Here is a 16,902-nt window from a genome sequence, read left to right as displayed (position 1 = left end):
AAATATGCTTTTGAATAATGATGTTTTTCTAATTTATTATGAAGTAATTGGCTATGATTTTTTTTTTCTAGGTTTTGGGATGATTTTTTTTAGTTTAAAACAATTGGAATAAAAAAATATTTGAGAGTGTGATAATAATTATTTTTTTATGAGTTTTTTTCTTGGAAACATATCAAAATTATTTTTTATTATTTAAAAATATTTTTTATACTAGCATATTAAAACAATTTAAAAATATAAAAAAATAATAATTTTAAATAAAAAAACAAAATTTCGAAATTTATTAAATCACCATTTAGAACGCAATAACGAACCGGTAATCCTGCAGTGGACTGTTGTCTGATTATACAAGAGAGATTTTTTTGTAATTGTGTGGTCTGGCATGTGAGAGGCATGCCCACCTGTATAATCTCTGATTTCAGGTGTGGGTTTTGCTTCTCTGATGGCTCCGAAAAGTATGTGAGCTCGAGAATTGTTCTGTCAGGCAGGATATAGCAACAAGGTACCAGGGACACCATGCATCTGTCTCAGCAATTTCCCTGTAACATTTCACTATAAAAATAATTACCTGTAATCTTTATAAAAATTAACTGATAAGATTTTAGATTTAATTTTTAAAAAATTACTAATTTGAGTCTTATAAATCTTAGAGTCGCTCAAAGTTTATATAATTGTTAACTTCAAAACATGTGGAATTAGTCGAAGTGCATGTAAGCTGATCCAAACACTCATATTAATAAATAAAAAAATTACTTGTGATCCTTGTTTGTAGTTAGAGATGAGCATCGGTTTCAATGATTCGGTTTCGAGTAATTTAATCCAATTGAATTTTTGTTTTATAATTTTGGATCAAACCAAACAAAAGATCTATATTTATTAAAATTGAATAAGTCTAGATTCTTATTTGAGTTATTTTGGACAAATTTTGAATTAATGAATCTTTAGGGTCTGTTTTTCGAATTCAATAGTTTTAATAAATCCCCTACAATAGTTTGTCTTGGTGCTAAAAGGTTGTTTTTAAAAGTATTTTTTTATTTGAAAATGTACTAAAATAATATATTTTTTATTTTTTAAAAAAATTATTTTTCATCACCAACACATGATCCAAAAACATTAAAAAAAAATTGAAATTTCAAAAAAAACTTTCAAAATTTTTTAAAAGCATGGTTGGATTGCAATACCAAATAAGACCTTAGTTTATAATGAGTTTTTTTTAATTTGGTTTATTTAGATTTGAAAGTTCAGTTTTTTTTTTTTATATAGAATTTAAGATGAAAACTGAACTGGTTTTTTTTTTTTTAAAATAAGAATTCCCAAAAAAATTTCAAGAATCATGTTTGGGAACTTAAATTTTGAATTTTTTATAATGAGTTTTTTAATTTGATTTATTTAGATTTGAAAGTTTTTTTTTTTTTTGTTTCTAGAATTTAAGATGAAAACTGAAGTAGATTTTTTTAAAAATAAAAATTCTCCAAAAAAAAATCAAGAATCATGTTCGGAAACTTAAAATTTAAATTTTTTATTTAAATTTTTTTTATGTTTTCAAATCGTTTTAATGTGTTATGTCAAAAATAATTTTTAAAAAATTTTAAAAAAATTATTTTAATATATTTTTAAGTAAAAAATATTTAAATCCGTAACTACTACTATAATTCTAAACATACCCAAAGTTTACGTTTATTTATAGATATTTCGAATAATTCCCTTTATTTTCTCCCCCTGCTTGGAATATCTAATCCTGCATTTTGTATCCGTTCATCTCTTATGATATGTACATGTGCCGGCTTGTTTCGGTCCAAACACATGAAAACGGGTCTCGCAGCTAAGTTGTTATCGACATAATTGGTTTAATTGGTAATAAAGTATGCTCTGACTTCATCAATCAGAATTTATTCTCTTGTAAATTATGTGAACTAGCTAGTTTAAGCAAGCAATCAAAATGATTTGAAATATTAAATTTTGGTATCCCAAGCTCATTAATTAAACGAAAATAATGAAACTTGGAATCTTGTAACATAAATGCTGAAAGATTATTATAAATAAATAAATAAAATTAAAAGATATAGAAAAAACATTGTTTTCCCCATCCTGGTAGATTACAATAGTAATCTATAATGTTGGTTTTTAAATTTAGATTTTATATAAAGTGTTTATAGGGATTTAGAATAGATAATTTTTTTTTATTTTGTTTTTATATGATTATTTCAGTATCAAAAAAATATTACAGTATCAGGTTGGTATCAGAAAAATATTTCAATATTGATGTATGATTTATTTTTTAAAAAAACTTAGTTAAATAAAAAAATATATTTTTTTAAAAGAAACCAGGTTATTAAACTTTGTGGAGTCAATAATCTGCTTTGTGAGTTTGACAAGATAACCCTGGTGGCCTCTGTTTGCGACTTTAGCAAGGTTTTTTTTTTTTTTTTTTTTAATTAAACTCAATTATGTGATTGTCTATTTTTTTTATCATATAATTAAAAAATAGTTTTGAAATAAAAACATGTATTAAATTTTAGAAAGTACATGGACCCGTTGACGTGTATGACGAGTTTAACTCCTTTTTTTATATAATTTTTTTTTTAATTTTATCATTTGATATTAGAGCAATTGAAAATTGAGTTTCATAATTTATTTTGTTTTTTTTTTTTTCTATAAGATTATCATAGTCTTAAAAACAAGTCTCAGTATTGGTTTGACACTCCATTTTGCAATCGTGTATTTTTATTATTATATAGTTAAATAAAAAATAGTTTAAAAAAAAAACGAATTATTAATTCTAATGAAGTTCATTGCCCGGTTTGCAGGTTTAACTTGTTGACTTGGGTTACCCAATTCACAAGTTTAACGGGTTTACCCATTACACTTGATTTTCAACTTATTTTATTTTTATTTTATAAAAAAAATAAAAATAATATCATTTTAAAAAAATCAATTGGTTTTGACTTAGTAAACCTGAGTTTTTGATCGGATCACACTAAGTTAATTATTCCTCTATTTTTGTTGAAACGTGAACTAGACCTCAGGTCACACTATGTCAATTCTCCTTTTATCTTTGTTGAGACCCAATCCGGTGTAGGCCTTGGATCACTAAAGTCATAGATCAATCCATCAAGTCGGGTTAGGCTCTTTTAAGCAGTGCATGAGAGTCTGATAAATAGTTTTATTAAAATAACCTAGAGCCCCTTCGAAAAACACTGTAACTTCAGACTCATGAGCACCATAAACAGTTATGATATTTTTTCCCCTTTACAATTTTTTTTTTTACACTGGCTTCCAAAGAAATTGAAGTCTTTTCACATGGTTTATTTATCATTTCAAAATTGACCAATGAAAAATAAATATTTTTATATTTTGATTGCATAGTGAAACAACTATAATACCTTTGAAAGCAAAAAATAATAATTAAACTTAGCATTCCAGGATATTTTCACAATGATTTTTTTGTTATTACAATTTAAGTTGAGGAGCAATTTGGTATTTGATCAAATATAAAAGATAATAAACAATTATAATGCATAGTAAAACAACAAAAAAATCCTTAAAATTATAAAATTTAAGCTTGAGGTCAGGGAGTGTTTTAAATATTTTACAATGGTTTTTTGGTAATTAGAAAGTGAGCTCGAGATTACTTTGGTATTTAGCTATTTAAAAAAAAAAAAGACATGCTTGTATGGAACATCTAGAGGTGAGTGAGAGGTGTCTATGCTTTTTAAGCAGCGCATGCATAGCCTCTTGGTGTTCAAAAATGTTTTTTTTTTTTCCATGTCATTAGAAGCACCGTCTTTCTATTGGTGCAACGTGTATATATATCTAGTGATGATCCAATTTGTTGCTAGTAAGCCGTTTTCTTCTTCTTCTTCTTCTTCTCTTATCTCTCCTCCTAAAAAATTATAATCTGACCCTCAATTTCAATCCTTATTTTTTTTTTTTTTTTTTTATTTTTTATTTTTGGTCTTGATACTCTTGTATAAGTTTTATTTGTTTTCAATTCCATCATTAAATCTCAATTTATCAAATATTATATTTTACAATTTGATCCTCATTGTTTTGATTTCTAATTTTTTTTCTTGGCTTTTCTATAAAAGTTATTATTATTTTCAATTTCACCCTTTAATTAAAATATTGTTTTTGTTTTTAAATTAATTTTTACCCTCATTCTTTTGATTTTTATGTCCTTTTACTAATTATTTTTTTTAATTTTAATTCTTGTTTATTTAAATTTTTTTTCAATTTTATCCTTTGGTATATAATTGAATTTATAATATCATGCTAGCTCAATCCTAATTATTATAATTATAAATTTATCATAACTAGATATTTTTTCCTTTTTAATCCTATTTTACTGCCTGGAAATCATAAAAAATTAGTCCACCCAGCGGAGGGTGAAGTGCTGGCACCGAAGCTAGTGTATTTAACTAAACAGGGAAAGATAGATGAAGCGCGACTTTTTGCTCCTCTGGCTCCCTGTGCCAACTGCCGCGTGAGGAATTTGTGAACCCAACTCCATTTATAAAACTACAAAAGAATCTCAAGCCTCCATGCTTGTTAGCTATGCTAGCCACTCATGAAGTCCTATCTCAACGCCAATCAAGCTTTTAAATTTAATTTTTAGAGGTTATCAGTTTAAATTTTATAAATTTTAAAATTATTAAAAGTTTATATAACTATTAATTTTAAAACTAGAAAAATTAATCCTGATGTTGACATTTATTTTTAATAATAAAATAAAATAAAACATACACTCGGTGTAGCATCTTGAATCTTTGTCCTGAAATGATTATTTGACATGCACAGGCAGCACAGAGCATGGGGACACGAGAATTGAGGAATGATGGCAGCAGCAATGTGTGAATAAAATACGAGGCGCTATTATTCTGTCCAAACCCTACGTGATATAAGAATTCAGAGGGCTGCATTCTGACTTGATGCATTTTTTTATCAGCTTCCGACGCTCCGGAGCTTGACCCGAGACAACGGACAGGATGCCTTGTTTGGCTTGAAATGAGGTTTTTAAGGGTGCGATGTTCCGGTCAAGGTGGGGCAGATGAAGAAGAAGGGTGCCGGCGGACCCAGCAACAGAAACCCATCATGCCTTGCAGCACACTTCTTTTGTTGAATATATAAAAGCCTTGCTTTAGCTTAAAGCATGCGTGGTTGAGGTTGAGGTTTAGGTTGATTAGTTAAAGACTTGAAAGAGATCAGCAGATTATTTGAATTAAAGTTTAATGATTTTCTTGACTGAATTGGATAATGCATCCTTTCCATACTTGTGCTGTATCCACCACATTTTCTGGTAGATCGCTACCTTCCTTCCTGTAAACTGGCTCCTGTTACTTGCTGGGTTATCATGTTGTCTACGCTCGGTTCTTCTTATGATAGCAATGTTTCGTGGATTTTCCTCTCTCATTCCCAAATTTTTATAGTTTTTGAATTGAATTAATTTTTTAATATGATACTAGAGATTTAATGATCAATTAGTTATAAATTTAAATTTTATTATTTTTATTTATTTAATAAAAATTAAATATAAAATAATTTATAAATTTAAATTATAAAGTTATTTTGATCGAAACTTGACTGATTTTAGCTTTTTTAGTGTCCAATATCTGGTCACAAAAGTAGTCCTTTTTTATTTTATTAAAATAATTTATTTATCACCTCAAACCTTTCTTCTTATAAAATAACAATTTCATCATAAAAGTTGAACCATTTGTTTTTTTAAAAAAACCTAAGTCATGTGTCCATTTCACAGTAACAATGTTACTTTATATTCTTTCACAAATCAGCATGGATTAGAAATTTAGAATAGCTATTTTTTCTAATTTTTTAATTTGATTATTAATTTATTTTTTTTTTGCATAATTGAATCTAAATTTACATCCAATTGCATATTTTTTAGGGAGTGTTGAATTAAAAGACAAATAACTGTAGTGAAAAAAGCGGGTAACACAAGTGATGGTTTTGAGATTTGCTTAAAAGTTCATTTTAGTCTTTTATCTTTTTTAGCTAATAGGTAACTAGTCCCTTTAATTTTTTTTTTTAAAATCAATTTTAATACCAAACTTTATTTTCCTATTTTTAGTCCTTTTTTTTTTTGGAGGAGAGAGGGCGGTTGTCGGATTCTAGCATAAATAGAGAAAGTTTATGTTGGCGACAATTCTGACTTAAAAAAAGGGTCTATTTTTATGTCAAAATTTATATGATGAGAGGAGTTACGAATATGTGTTTTCTTACCTTGAAAGCACAAAAAAAAAAAAACATTTGAGCTTGAGAATATATTTTTTTTTTCGGGTTGATTATAGGTTTTGAAGTGATTTTTTATGTTTTTGAAATTCATAGATTGATTTAACAAGATTCCAAGAGTATTTCCTAAGTATTTGGGTAAAATATAGTTTATAAATGAGTTTTTGAGTTGAAAAAACAAAAAACCTTGCCTTTTCAACCACTATAGTGGCTGGATTTTGAGTTTTTGGCATTTATGATCAGTACCCCATCTCCATGTTTTTTGTTGTTGCTTATTTAGCTTTTTTAAATAGAACTTATTTTTTAATTATATTGAGTGTTTATAATTTTTTTTTATGAGATTAGTGTGATTCATCTATATTTTATATAGATTAAATTTATTGTTAAAAAAAAAAAAATTTATTTATTTACAATATTTTTAATATATGCAACCTTGGGTAGAAATCTTTTCCTTTTATTTTATTCAATAGATTTTACATGTATGTTGATTTGTTACAAATTAATTTTAATAAATAAATTTATTAAACACAACCATGTAAATGACTTGTGTTACAATATTAAATATTTTGATTTATATTTGTCTTTCAATTTTTTCAATTACGTTTTTATTTATTTATCGTAGATGACTTTTTTTATTTACAAAATAGTTTGTGATTGATTTAATTAGATGCATAGATAAGTTTTTCAATTTACATTTGAAACCTTCTTTTTTGTAAAAAAAAACACGTTGAAAAAAATTCTACATGTTCAATTTTTTTATTTTATCATATATTGGTGTTTTCAATTTGATCCTTATTTTTTTTATTATCTATTTTTTCCTCATTTTATAGAAGTTTTATTGTTTTTGATTTCACCCTTCAATCCAAATTAATTATGTATTGTTTTTCTTAGCCCTTGTTCTTTTGAATTTTTTTTTTCTTTTGTTAGTGTTTTTATTCTTTTCAATTTAACTCTCAAAATAAAAATTCATTGTTGCCTTTGAATTTATTTTTTCTTTTGATTTTAACCCACATTCTTTTAATTGGTATTATTTATTTATTTTTTTGTCTAACTTTTTTTCTCAAATTATCCTTCAACGTTTCATTTCCTATGGATTGGACTTCATGATGCTTTCATATATATTGCTTTTGGTCTGATGATCCAAGTTAAATGTTTAAAAAGTTAACAGGGATTGATATTTTTTTTTCTTATTTTCTTTTTCCAATATCATCATTTGACATTTGTTTTTTTTTTTTTTTTTAAAAAATAACCTTGTAATTATCTTCAATTTATTTTTTCTATCGAATTATCTCAAACTCATGATTTAGGATGTAAATTTATCAAGGTTAATCCGAAATTAACTCGTCCTTTAATGTCTAAATTACATGTCTACTATGCTGGCTCATATTAGCTCACACTCGTTTTTTTCCTCATTTTTTTACTATATTTTGTTCTTCCATGTTTAATTGGTTAAAAATTAAATAACATTATTCTTTTCTTTTGGATAAAGTGTTTTTTTCCCTCTATGTTATTGTGACTTCTTGTGTGTGTGTATTTGTTTACTATTGATGTTTATTATTTTTTTAATAACATGATTAAATAAAACTAGCTTATTTAGTTGATCTGTGCTATAACTTGAGTAATTTTTTTTTTTTAAAAAATATATTTACAATACCTAAATATTTTAGTAAAAAAAATGTTAACTAAAAAACAGTAAACCATGTCCACTAGTCTAGTCTCAGGATTTGTTTGAGATTATGAATAGCGGCTGTAATTCAAAATGCTTTTCACTTAGAAATGCATTAAGATGATATTTTTTATTTTTTAAAAAATATTTTTAATATTAATATATTAAAACAATCCAAAAATATTAAAAAAATATTAATTTAAAAAAAATTTAAAATTTTTAAACACACATATTAAACCGCATTTCTAAACATGTCTTTGTTATAGCATTGAAGGAAGTTGAAAATGGGTTGGAATCGAAGGTGGTGTTAGATTTGCTGCATAGTGCTGCTTCCGACTCTGTGGGTCCCTATTCTCCCTGATCCTTCTTCTGTCAATACAATTATGGCATTGCAATAAATCTCTACTTCGAATTATGAAAACTTATACTTAATCAAGATATTATTTAAATTTCAAATATAAATAACAAAAATGTTATTTAATAAAGGTTATACTGTATTTATTCATTGCCTGTAGGAATCGCTCATTTTCAGAAAGCTCCAGTTAGGTGTTCGAGCTTTATCTTGCAAGACATACATGGAGAGAGAGATTTAAATTAATTATTTTAAATTAAATTAATGATTTAAAAGAATTTAAACAATCCTTTTATCAATTGCCAAAATACTTGGGATTATAATTGTAGTTGTTTTATAAAGTATTTTTTACTCATAAATGCATTAAAATGATATATATTTTTTATTTTTTAAAAATTATTTTTAATATCAACGAATCAAAACGATCAAAAAAAACACCAAAAAAAAATTAAATTAAAGTTAAAGAAAACAATAAAAAATTTTGAAATTTTTTTTAAAACGTTTTTAAAATGTAAAAACAAACAAAAAGGCTAAAACTATTTTGCACAATTAATTAAAACTCACGAATAAATTATTAATACAATTAAATACTTATAATTTTAAATAAATAAACGAATATCATGTGATTGAAAAATAACCAGAAACAATTAATGGATATTTTATAGAAGTATTTGATTAGCACAATCAAATAATTTGGTGTCCTAACATGAAAATAAAATAAAATTCATGTACTCAATTAAGAAAAATTAAAAATTGATGTACCAATATTGTAATTTTCTTTTGTTAAAGGTCAAAGGGACGTGTCAGCAAAATCACAGCAATTAACCTGCTTGGATGGAAGTACTCGATGAAAATTTTAAAAAGCTGGTTTACTTTAAAAAATATTTTTAAAATTCATGTACTCAATTGAAAAAATAGTAAGGTTATTGTAGAAATAGTGTAATCATTATATATTATAAATATAAATATCCAAATTAAATAAATAACATTTCGAGAGAGGATACACTTACCATAACACTTTCTTATATATTATACGACGGGAAGTTCATCCATGTAAAAATCTTGGAGAGGTTTTCAACGCAGAATTATTTTTATTTCTTACATTCAACACAAATTATTTCGACATCTTGCACATCCAATATATATTTTTTAAAAAAAGTGTTTTAAGATTAATTTGTTCATTAATTGAGTTGGTCTAGTTGAATCAAGACTTAAAGTGTATTTGTTTTTTAGATAATTTTTATGTCTGTAATTTTTAAAAAATATGAATAGATCAACTGTAGTTAATTGAATTTAGATACGTGATTGGTAAAAAATATGGATGAAGTTTATGTGTAGCAAAAAACATGTATAAAATATTTGGTAATTGTGTTTGGAAGTGTGGTTGTGGTTGCTTTTCAAAGCGCTTTTTATTTGAAAATGCATCAATTTTTTTTTTACAAATTATTTTTGATATTAGCGTATCAAAATGATCTAAAAACACACAAAAAAAATATTAATTTTAAAAAAAAAAAAATTTTAATTTTTTTTTCAAAAGCTCTTTTGAAACACAAAAACAAACGAGGTTTTACGAAATTCAGTTAAAAAAATATGTAAAAATTGCTTCACAAAAACTATGTTTCAAACTTAGTTTTTTAGTGGATCCACATTACAAAAGGCAGTTTGATTTGTTATCAAATATTTTGTTGTGTTTGTTTCACCGCAAATGCAAAAGCAGTTGCAGAAACAAACACAACATTGATCCGATCATAACTCATCTCTTAATCCATTATTTTTTTTTTGAAAAACAAAATTTAGTAAAAATAATATTATTTTGATTCTTTTAAAAAAATTCTTAGGACGATCTAGGTTGACTCTCTTGAACTATGTTTTACAATTATAATTTAAAGCCTAGGTCACTCAGGATGCCTGTGTAATTAGATCATATTTTAAATTTTTTTTAAATATTTTTTAATTTAAAAATTAATATTTTTTAATTATTTTTTAATAATTTTGATATACAAATATAAAAATAAAAATAGTATTTTAATATATTAAAAAAAATACTTTGAAAAATAACTTTTACTACACTTCTAGTAAATCATAAAATCTATAGAATCTCCAAATATTAGTTGGACTGAATTTTTAAATTATTTATTTATTTTTAAAATTAATATTTTTTTAGTATTTTTTTTTATAATTTTAATATATAAATATATAAAATATATATTTTTAAATAAAAAATACTTTAAAAAACAATATTATTATACCTTCAATAGCATGGGACCGGTTCATAAAATCTATAGAACCGCCTTGCGAATAATGGAAATCCAATCTATGGCTTACATGAATATTTCACAACAGACAACACATTGATAAACCGAGTCCAAGGCCGCAATAACCTCATGGCAGTTACAGCAAACCTTCTAATATTTTTTATTTTACTTTTTACCTACTGTAATATTGTTATCTCAACATGTTTAAAGCTTGAAATATTCAAAAGCGGGGCCGGTTTTTGTTTCTGCTGGAGAAGGGAAGGAGAGTTTGTGGGCGCTAAAGCTAAGAAAACTGCGAAAATGGCTGGCACTGGGAAAAAAGTAATGGCATTGGGCATGGATAATAACGAACCGAGCTTCTACGCGCTGCAGTGGACCCTTGATCATTTCTTTGTTCCATTTGGTCAGGATCCTCCATTCAAGCTCCTAATTATCCATGCTCAACCCCGTCTCGCTTCTGTAGTAGGATTCACTGGACCAGGTATCACTTCAGTAGCGTTTTGAATTCATGAAAAATAGGGAAAGAGACTGATATGGTGTTGATTTTTGCTATTAATTAGTTAAATTCTTTTAATAATGCAGGATGGGTTGATGTTATACCGATCATGGAGGCAGATTCCAAGAAAAGAACCCAAAATGTTGTAGACAAGGCCAGAGAAGTCTGCAACAATAAAGGGGTAAGTAATCGTCTGTTGAGCATAGTGTGCTTGATATGCCCTTTTCTTTTCTTTTGTAATTTGTAATTTGTGTTGTTTCTGCAAAGGACATTTGAAACGATACATAGAAGATTAACATGGCTCCTGCTGGGTGATGATGTAGTTTATGTTTTATTGAAGATAGAGGGGCGGAACTGGGATCTCCTATCATTTGATTAAGATCATATTCTATCCAGTATTGATTTAATAGGTGGTTTTATGGGTTTGATTTAGAATTTTTGAAATATATCCTGAAAAACTATAAAGTTTTTAAATTAAAATAAATGAATTGCTTAACCAAAGGAAAAACCAAATTTAAGCGATTAATTTGCAGGTAAGTGATGTGGTAGTAGAAGTGATGGAGGGGTGATGCTAGGAATGTCATATGCGATGCTGTAGATAGACACCACGCATCCATGCTGGTGGTGGGCAGTCATAATTATGGAGCTGTCAAAAGGTACAACAAATAGCTAACCCTAATTCCATTGCAGACTGAATCTGCCCGAACCAGTTCTATGATCTTTGGAATGTACAGACATCCTTGTCAGTGTGTTGTATTCTGACAGGAAATCTTAACCATGTTTCAGGGCACTTCTGGGCAGTGTTAGTGACCATTGTGCTCATAACGCACCCTGCTCTGTGTTGATTGTGAAGCAACCTAAACACTAGGAGGATATTTCCATCTACTCTTGGATAATAATTTCACCGAAGAACTGTAATGTTCCTTAATTAGTATTGGTTCTCTTGGTCATTGAATTCTTATAATCCCAGATTCATGTTTTATTTGCATTTGAAGTTGATGCTTTGTGAATGAATGGCTGGGTGTATCGATTTGCATGCTCTAATGGCATCACACCAGATTCCTGAAGTAGAAGATGGCAAGGAAAAAAAAAAAAAAAAACCAGACTCTCCTAAGTTTGAACTGTTAATATAACGAAAGAATAATGTTTTAATCTTCAGACACATTTTTTTTTTAATATTTAAACCTCTTAATCTGCCTTTTCTTTATCAATTAATGGAATGTGTTGGCTAATTTAGAAGGGATGTCATGCACTTCAGAACATGCATCGATTATGGCTAACATGGTTTAGTAATTCTACATCTAAATTTTAAATACCAACCATATTTTATCTTTCATTAGTTCAAGTAAAAGATATAATGCCCTTGACGAATTAACACTAAGCAATTCATCACTTGGAGATGTTCTCCTTCAAGATTCACCACTAAGCAATACCTTACCAATATCAAGAGTTTATCTAAACTCTCGAGTGTTTACAATAATAATTTGTTTACAACAAGATTCACTCTCTCAAAAAGTAGATTGTACAATTGAAAACTATAATTTTTATAGCTCACTCAATCCTTTTTAAACAAACTCATCATTCTAATCTTTTCATTTGGTCTCTTGCCCAACCACCATTCTTATTTAATACAAATTTCATATTAGTGAGGATTTTATGATCTATCTCTAAATATTTGAAATATGGTGTCCTATCCGTATTCGTTAACTCAATATCAAAATACTCAAAGATAGTCAACAAACATTGATCATAAGACAAATACTTTTGTTTTTGATAATTTGTCATTATAAAATTCTTCATCATAATGTATAGCAAATTAATTGGCCTTCTCTTAATCATATAATTGAGTTTATAAAAGTCACTTCATCAAAGTGCCTTTTTTTGGGCAAAAATATTATGTGTTATGACCTTGTATAACAACCTAAGTCAAAGCAATAAACCTTAACTTTTAATTTTTACACTCGATGCAAAATCATGTTCCCCGGTATGCATAATCTCCACCTTATCATATAAAAATCCCTTAATGGTAGGGATAATCTTCATTTCAAACACATGAGGCCCATCATTTGAAATACCCAAAATATTTGCTAAAATTTCACAATTAAACTCAATAGCCTTGTTTTGAAGGCTACTCATGATCCTAGGTTCAAAGGTTGTTCTCATATTAGCCAAGAATATTCTAATAAGAGAGGGATATGTAGCCTTTTTCATTTTATATATGGTACTCCAACCCATCTCCTCAAATAAAGTATTTATCACAAAGGCATTTACCTCATCACCTATATCTCTTTCTATAGCAACAGATCTATTTGAGAAAATGATCATGCACCTTTTCACATTATAACTTGGAGGTGATTGAGGATCATTGGCCCTTTTGTTCATTGATTCATTTGTTTTAAGGCTTTTTTTAGCGTTATTGATGTATAAATTTAAAGAAATTGACTTGGAAAGATCGAGTTTTGGTGAATTTTGAGAGATTTAAAAGAGAGGTTTCAATTTAGGGTTAGGGTTTTTGGAATTTGGAATTCTATATTTGCTGGAAAACGAGGATAATATTTATACTATCAAGCAACCGGTTGACTAGTTTAACCTAAAGCTTGAAATTTTTCAAATTACTCTTTTGATACTTCTTATATACTTGAAAATGACTTTTTTTTTTTTTTTTTTTAATGTAAAACATTTGTCCAAAACATTAAGAAATAAAAGGGTAAAATTTTTAAAATTTGGGAAAAAGCAAAGGTTTTTGTCATTTGTTTCAATCGGTTAGCCGGTTGTCCTGGATGTATAAACCAGTCGACTAGTTCACACGATAATCATATATTCCAAGTTTTGAGCAAAACAAATGTTTTACGAGACAAAAAGAAGCCTTTTTGTTCAACTTGTAGTCTAAAAAACTAAACCTAACTGAAATCTCAAAAAGCTAATGTTCATCCAGTAGTGAAACCTCTGTTTCTCTATTTGAACTAGTCATCTGGTTGAGATTCTATGATGAATCGGTCAGCCAATTCTTCCCAGATTACACTAACTGAGAATTTTTTTGCAAAATAGATTTTTTTACGGTAAAATGATGTACATTTTATCACTTAAACATGTCCAACTTATATACAATGATGTACAAACACAAAAATAAGACCTTACATATCATTAGTATGTATATAGCCTAGATTCCTTCATCTTTTGCACAAGAGATCCTTATTTAATGACTTTATAAAAATATCTGCAAGTTGATGTTCTGTACTAACAAACTAGAGTACAATATCACCTTTCAACATACAATCTCTTATAAAGTGATGTCTTCCTTCAATATGCTTTGTATATGAGTGTTGTATAGGGTTCTTAGATAGACTTATAGCACCTGTGTTATTACACATAATAGGGACATGGTCAAAATTAAGTTTGAAATCTTATAAGGTTTATTTAATCCATAAAATCTGAGCACAACAACTACCTGCAACAAAATATATTTCACTTCAATTGTTGATAGGTGATTAGTACTTAAAAGTGTATTTTTATTAAGGTTTTATATCATCATTTTGCACTTGAAGTATCAATAACTCCTTAACTAAAGCATGTTTTATAATAACATATCTAATAATATAAAATACCTATAATATATGTTAAATGTTCATCTTAAATGCAAGCCTATCACATAAATGAAAGGATTAATTGATGAGTTTAAGTACGAGAATTGAATGGAGAAAGAAAGGGACAAACTTAGAAAAGAGATGCTGGTTTAGTCCAAACTGGAACATTGTTCGGTAATTGGGTCATATATGGAGCTATAGATCTCGTATTTAAGTCTGTTTTATATGGATGGAAGCTAATACATAGGCCTAAAACTTTCATGTGGAGTCAAAGATTTAAAAAAGGTCATTTTCAAGTCCAAATTATAGCAACAACGGAGAAGTCTGAATCTGTCCTGCAGTCCAGACACTATTTAGTGTTTAGCCCATATCTCGAATTCTAGAAGTCTAAATGACCTCAATTTTTTTTTCCTGGAAAGCTGAGACAATTTCCTAGAACTTTCATGAGTAAAGTTGGTTCTTATCAAATTCAAATGTTATCAATGATGTTTTGTTCAGACAAGTAGATAAGGATTGCCACCAAGTCAAGATATGGCCACCCACTTAACAATTAGTCATCAAATCAATAGTTTCAAATTTTGGCCTATAAAAGGAGGCATTTGCCATGCATTTAGGCATCTTGGTTGTTCATATCAAGATCATGCTCTTTATTTCTTTCTTTATATTTTTGTAATGTTTAAGTTTTATTTCATGTTATATTTTCCTTAATCTCTTGTTTATGCTTTTCATTTCCTTTACTATACTTATGTTCTTATGTTGTTTATTCATGTTTCTCTTCTTCATTATGTTTAGCTAAGTTTATTATGTCAAGGTGAAAAGGTTTCACTAATGATGTTAGAATATGTATAATATAAACTCAACATGGACTTCAATGTTCATATCCAAGAAAGTTTGTCATTAACATGTTTTATCTTTTTATCTTATTTATTCTTAATACAATGCTTGTTAAATGGTTAATCTAGATTTTTTGTTGTATAACACTTGGTATAACAAATGCTTGGCATTTTCATAGCCAACTGTACGGTATATAACCTATACCTGTGTTATGAAAGGAACTTGATTTGTTGTTAACATCATGAATTCCTGACAATATTTAAAAAGTATGGTGTTACTAAAATAAGATAATTAATATGATTATGTTAAAAATTTATAATGAACTATTAAGGATAAATCATCCGATGGGAACCTCTTTATATGTGGTTTCCACTTTATTAATAAAAAGAGTTTATACTATATTTATTTCTAATACTATTAGTGGATCCTCTAATCTTGAACAATTATTTTATTATTGTTTAATCCTTACATCAATATCCATAAAATTCTCATAAACTCTTTATTATATATATATATATATATATATATATATAATTTATTATAGTTCCCTCCCTGTGGTTCGAACTCGGTCTTGTCGGGTTATTTATTACTTCGACACTTCTGCACTTGGGATAAGACATCAATCTTTTGGTCATGTCAATAGGGCTACTGAATTTTATTTCTTGTTAGCCCAAAATACTAGTGATGATCCTAAAAAGTAACACTAGTACTTATTCTATCAACTTTACATCTCGTAAAATCCACTTCTGAATAACTAATTAAATTCAACTCATATCCTTTCAAATATCACAACCCTAAGTTGATTGTACCATTAAAATATCGAAAAATGTCTTATAGCACTTACATGGGATTATTTTGGACATACTTGAAAATATGTACACAGACAAACACTAAATATAATAGTGGATCTGCCAGCGGTTAGATATAAGAGTGAACCGATCATATCTTGATATTTGATGAAGTCTACATTCTTATCATTTTCATCCATATCAAGCTTTATTGATTTTCCTATGGGTGTGTCGACTTTCTTAACATGTTCCCTCCCAAATCTTTTTAGTAACTCAATGTACTTGCTTTGGTTGAATAAGATGTCATCATTTGTTTGTTTTATTTGCAATTCAAGGAATAAATTTAATTCCCTTATGATGCTCATTTCAAACTCATCTTGCATGCATTTTGCTAATTCCTTACAAAGAGATGTATTAGTAGCATCGAAAATAATATCAACAACATGTATTTGTACAATCAATATTTCATTGCCTTTTTTCTTTATGAAGAGGGTGGTGTCAATTTTGCCAATAACGAAACCATTTTCAATAAGAAAAGTCTTTAAGCTATCATACCAAAAGTAGCCATAATAAAACTTACAAAAAATGGAGATATAGTAAAAAGAGGAAAAGAAGTATAATTAAAAGATAATGGGAGTATATGGCTAGACATGTTGAGAGAAAAAAGAACGAGAAGATTTT

General features: G+C 27.5%; 1 long non-coding RNA gene across 1 annotated transcript; it reads left to right on the top strand.

The window, feature by feature from the left end:
- The first annotated feature begins 10,596 nt into the window (after window positions 1–10,596).
- LOC118032846 (uncharacterized) lies at window positions 10,597–12,019 on the top strand. Its single transcript, XR_012170437.1, has 4 exons — window positions 10,597–11,000; window positions 11,102–11,196; window positions 11,549–11,671; window positions 11,802–12,019. It is a non-coding gene; the product is annotated as an uncharacterized lncRNA (long non-coding RNA).
- The last annotated feature ends 4,883 nt before the right edge of the window (window positions 12,020–16,902 follow it).

The sequence above is a fragment of the Populus alba genome, chromosome 8 (genome assembly GCF_005239225.2).
Source record: "Populus alba chromosome 8, ASM523922v2, whole genome shotgun sequence".
NCBI lineage: Eukaryota > Viridiplantae > Streptophyta > Magnoliopsida > Malpighiales > Salicaceae > Populus > Populus alba.
The sequence above is the reverse complement of the archived record's forward strand: the minus strand, read 5'-3'. Positions and strand labels throughout refer to the sequence as shown.